This window comes from Lycorma delicatula, chromosome 9 (genome assembly GCF_047948215.1).
Source record: "Lycorma delicatula isolate Av1 chromosome 9, ASM4794821v1, whole genome shotgun sequence".
NCBI lineage: Eukaryota > Metazoa > Arthropoda > Insecta > Hemiptera > Fulgoridae > Lycorma > Lycorma delicatula.
This window is the reverse complement of record NC_134463.1, coordinates 72706327-72712326: the sequence shown is the minus strand read 5'-3', so window position 1 is coordinate 72712326 and position 6000 is coordinate 72706327. Positions and strand designations below refer to the sequence as shown.

Genomic DNA, 6000 nt, shown 5'->3' with positions numbered 1-6000 from the left:
TTGTTTTCATTAAAAAAAAATTTTTTGAAGTTGTCAGGATTAGGCCACTAGGATGGTCTAGTGGTTGTCATTGTAAATTAGCTGATTTCAAAGTCGAAAATTAAAGGTTCAAATCCTAGTGAAGACAGTTACTTTTATATGGATCTGAATACTAGATCGTCGTTACCAGTGTTCTTTGGTGGTTGGATTTATTCAATTAACCGCACATCTCCGGAATGGTCAATCTGAGACAGTACAAGACTATGCCTCATTCACATTCATATACATATTATCCTGCGAAGTGGATAATACCTTACAGTATTTCCAGAGGCTAAAGAAAAAAGCATAGAATAAGGCATTTTGATGAAGTCATGTCAAGACATTAATAAAAAATAACTTTTTTATGTATAACTTTTAATATGTAAATTTTGTGTATTGGATTTTTTTTGTCATATATGTCACAAGAGCAAGCCATAGTTGTTTAGTTACAGACAGCATGAATATTTTCTTGTTTAGCTTATGCTTGTCATGTATTTTCAACCCATTCATATATTTCCTTCCCATAATATTTATTTTAATGATTGATAAACAGTTATTACATTCAATTTTACACATATGTCTTATAATTAATTTGATACACTTTGGATGAAATTATTAAAAATCCTTATGGGTGTGATGCATGTAACACAAAATTGCTTTAAGATAAGAGTACATCCATTACATAATGAGTCCCAGAAATGGATGAAGTACTTATCACTTAATTCAGTTAATAACTTTTCTCATTAACCCTTATGTAGGATTATTATTCTTGGAATGAGTGCTATTTTTTTAAGTGAATCATGACATCTACAACTAGGGTTTATGACCCTCATTATAATTAAGTCTACAATGAAATAAAATTAGTATTTGGTTTTTATTTTCAATTGGTGTAAGAGAAGTCTAGAACAGACAGGAAAAAGTAAATAAAATGCAGTTCATTTTCTCCATTGTTAATTTTAATAGTCATTTTTACACATTTTAAAAATTAATCGCTAAAAACCATTTTAATAATAGAGTCGTTGTTTATAGAATCAGAATATCAGTACTCAACTAAGAACGTCACAATTAATATCCAAATATAAACAAAAAAAAACATGTTAGCAGTTTATTATTTTTTTTTAAAACTGCAATGTATATTTAATGTGATCCTTTACGATGTGATCTAATTCAGAGCTTTTGCACCCTTCAAGTTCACACTTAGATGAATTGTAGTACGTGAACATCAGTGCTGGGTAGCCAAACTATCACTTATGCATTTTTCAGTAATAAATGTAGAGTCTACTTAAATGGTTCTTTTAAGTGTTGAATATAAAGATGTCAGATTTATACTCTTAGTTCTGTATTTGTCATTTCAATATAGAAAAAACTAAAAACATCACCATTGTAAAAATAGGTAAAATTTATCACACAAACATTAAACAATACTTGCATACATTTACAAAACTTGCTGACATTCACTTAAGATCACAACAGTCATAAATTAATGCTAATATGAAATTAGACTAGTATAAGTAAAATGATTTTCTGCACAAATTGTGCATCTGCATGCCTTAATCAGGTAATTCATTAGTCTGCACATCTAATAAATAAATGAACAATGAAATACATAATAATTATTTATTTACAAACATTTATACATAATTTTCTAAAAAAGAGAAATAAATAAATGCTAAATCAAGTCTGAAAATTAGGAGATAAAATTGTTACAAAAAAAAAAAACCAAAAAACACTATAATGAAATATCTACAAAAAAGAAGAAAAACTTATTATATATAAATACAACAATACAAGCCTAAAATAAACTTTTTTTATTTTTTTTTTATTGAGCTTGTTTCTTTCAACTATCAATTGCTCATATTTGACATGAAATCTAACCATACAAAAAGCAAGGCTAGTAAGACTCAAATATTAATTTGATTATACCATAATTACTAATAATAAAATATAATTTAAGAAATTAAATTAAATTTATGAGTTGAACACATCAAAAACATCATATCCCTGGTTAATTAGAACATAATATGGCCATACTAACTTCTCAGATAACTAGCAATCACAGGTAGATTGTGTTAAGTTGCAGAGTCCATGGTTTGAAGTCATAACCTTTTATGCAGTTATACCTTCGATTTTTTCCTGACAATCAAACCAAAAATAGTTATTTTTTATAATCTGTGACTGACATAATTTTGATTTTGAATTGTTAATCTATTTATTTGTACATTTTTTAACTACTTATACAGTTATTTATAGCATATATGTTTGTCTATTATTTTGAAAAAAAAAGAAAGAGTTTTCCATTTACTAGATGGAAAACTAAACTAGTATAATGCATCATAAAGAGCCATTTAATATTTTTGGCTACTGAAACACAATAAAGACAAGGAACATTTTTAATAAATGCTATGAGATAGATGTGACTCCCATACATTATTTGCATCAGCTTAGGCAAACAAGTTATTATCCACTATAACAAACAATTATTATCCACTAATATACAGGTTATCATGTATAAAATCTCATATTTATGAGTTAGTGTCTGAAAGTTTACCAGTTATACTTGCAATAACCAAACATTGAACGAAATGAATCCCAAACCTGCTCAGTTTGTCAGGTAGTGCTATATTGTGTGTATGTGTTAAATCAATGTATATGATTACAACCATCTATTAGTAGTATCAGATACAAATTTGATAAATTCACACTGTGTATTTAAATCAAATTTTACATGAACCTCACACTAAAATAAGGCTTTTAAAATTCTTCATCAAACTACTAAAAAACATTCTACAGGATAAAATATAGGTTTACAAGTGGCATAGATGTTTAAATCTTGTCAGTTTAATACATAAAAAGAGTGCCACATCACCAGTGAAGTGATAGAGAAAGAGTTCATCCATAAATTGTATGTCATGATTAGAACTGGAAATGCGGCCTGACAAAAAAAATCTTAATTTTAAAATTAAGAAGTACGTCGTGTTGCTTCCACATTTATCTCTTTGGTTTCAAAATTAGTTGTGTGTTATGCATTGTGAGTAGGTAACAAAGTTGGATTTACAGCTGCATTTCAAAGATAAAGCAACAGTCATAATTGTGGAAGAACTGAAGGTGGAGAAAATAAAGTGCTTGATTATTGTTCAATATCACAGGCATTTCTTCCTGAGAATTTACTCTTCCTTGTGATGAGCTGAATTTTAACTTTTATATGATGTTTTGAGGGATAAAAAATTCAGACTTGTGGAAAATCAAGTAATACATCATGTTATGCCTATTCAAACATCTTTCACAAAATGAAACAGTTTTGACAGAAAACTTTAAATAAATAAAGTGTTTCTCCTGGTTCTTCTGTTCTAGACCCTGTGATTTGCCATGTTTCTTAAAATGAGATTAAAATTGAAAGCTTTTGCTTTTACATGACACAAGACAACCGAGCACAAACATAGATAGTACTGCAGGATGATCTTTGGTATTGGGATCACTATATAGGTTGTAAAGGAGACAAATTCAGAAAAATTATTTTTAAACAGGTTAAGCTTCTCTCTTGATTCTTTTTGATATCAACAAAAATGTATTTAATAAAAGTACAGTATATAATATACAACTGTTGAATCCAAAACATTAATTCTTTATGTTCAAAATGATTGTAATGTTTACAACATCAAATAATTTATTGATGGAAGATGGTTAGAAGAGAAAAAATATCAGCTGCAATTTCTGTAGTTGATCAAAGAACCTCACAACAGTGAGTTACAAAATTACTTATATAATAATACAAAGCCTGTAAATGAAAGTAATTAATATTATTAATTTTTTAATATAATTTGAAAGCTCATAATTTATCCTTGCAAAAATTTAAAAAAAAAACTCTAAAACATATGGAACAAAGGAGAATTTTAATTACACATTTATAAAAACACTGATAGCTTAACATAATTAGTCTTGTTTTCAACAGTGGATCTTCATATATTATACTTATATTTTAAACATGAAGGTGAAACATCTATGAATGTTAAAAAAAATCAGTTTAAATAAAAAAATATATATACCTCATTACATAAAGAACTTTATTTGGAAGTGAAGATTAGTCGACATACTAATTTTAATTTGTGTAAAAATTAAAATATAATCTGTAAAAAAATTAATAAAGAATATGTAAAGAGAAAACGGTTATTATAAATAACCTTCTGTCAAAAAAAACAACTCCAGACATTCCTTTAATTTACAATTATCAATCCAATTGATTTTTCATTGCTAACCAATAACTTAGGAAATTACTATATCGTTAGAACAATTAAAAAGATACAGAGTACTTGAAATTAAGTACCTGCTTACAGTAAGTTGTCAAAAAATTATACCAACTGCAATAAGACAGATTCTTAAGAGTAAATAAAAATTTTTTGACTATTTTTCTATCTTTTTGTATATACAATCTTTTGAAAAAGCCAAAGAGTTCCATCTCCATCCATTTCAGTAATTTACTGACAGTAAATGCATAGATTTTTAATTGTTCTAAAACTATAGCCAAAAACTATAGAAACAATGAACCAGTTATTTTCTGTAATTGCTGAAGAAGGAATTTCCAATATATCATACTGGATCTACGTTAAGATTTCTGAATCAAAAATGTAATAAAAAAAAATAAAAAAAGGGTCGACTTATATATTTAAGTTTAAATTGGCAATGTTCTAATTTTTTATAGATTAATTTATTGAAAGAAAAATAATGCTTTATAACCTTTTTTAATTTGAAGATAATGCCCATTTCAGTACATATGGGTAATCTACTTACCAAGATGGTTTCTACGTATTCATTTTAATAAGGTTTTTCTACAAGCTTGTATTTTCTAAATTAAACCTAGCACATTCTGAAGCAAGCATTTTAAAATAGTATCTCAAATTTTCCAGCAATAAAAAAAGAGATTTTTAATAAACACCGTATTTTTTCCTATTTCATCATTATTTACGCTTTTTGAATAAAATAATTATAATTATATTTACAATGCTAATTTTTAAAATGTAGCTTGTAAATTAATTTACAATTATAAAAAAAATTAAATAACATCAGTTTGCAAAGTTAGACACAAATGATGACTTGCACACTTTCCAGGATAAATGTTTTATGCATATATAGTAGTGATTTAATGAGTAAAATCACTCTAATACTAATTTAGATGGCCGATCTTTTTTTCTCCAAAAAGCCCTTCTTCAGATGAATTTCTATTTATTTACCAGAAATTATGGTACTTCCAAAGATTATCCTTACAAATAATATAAAATGAACTTATTATAATTATATCCTTTAATAATACAAATACGGTATAAGAGATTTTAAATAAAAATAAATAATAAAATATTTAATTATTGCTCATTTATAAAAATAAATATAAAAATTATAGTAAAATATAAAAAACAATCGAATGATGAAAAATGATTGGTAATATTCTTCACATTTAATATAATTCCATATAAAGGCCAAATATCAAGACACTATGATTCTCCACTATTTCCTTTTAATACAATACAAAATACAAGTGTATAAATACACCTAAAAACCATACATACACACATATAAATATATATATAACCAACACATTAAAAACATGACAATTACAAACCGCAGGATTTTACAAAAATACTATTTCCATACAAATAAACAACATCAAAATTTGAAAAGAAAAATACAATAAAAATAGATTTTAAATAAAAATCCACCCGACTTTAAAAAAAAACTCAGATCAAAATTTTTAATAAAATTGACCTAAAATTAAAAGTAAAGTGTATATTAAAATGTAATTAACATAAGAGAAATTTACTGGGTTTTTTGGATGTACAGAACACCAGCTTAGAAGTGGTCCATAATCTGTACTCTTGACACTAGATTTCTCTTTTATGAAAAATCATTCTACAGTTCAATGAACACTAACCTTCTAATACATCTAACAAAAGCATAGGAGTGCTACCATGGGTTTTGGGTATAGATTCATCT

The 6000-nt window shown here is 26.3% G+C and overlaps 1 protein-coding gene across 1 annotated transcript in view; it reads right to left on the bottom strand.

Moving 5' to 3' along the window:
* Positions 1 to 1039: 1039 nt before the first annotated feature.
* Positions 1040 to 6000, bottom strand: part of LOC142330772 (HUWE1-associated protein modifying stress responses) — a 56742-nt gene continuing 51781 nt past the window's right edge. The window contains exon 7 of the transcript XR_012757830.1: positions 1040 to 2151. The gene's annotated coding sequence lies outside the window, so the exon portion shown is untranslated. The remainder of the gene's footprint in view (positions 2152 to 6000) is intronic.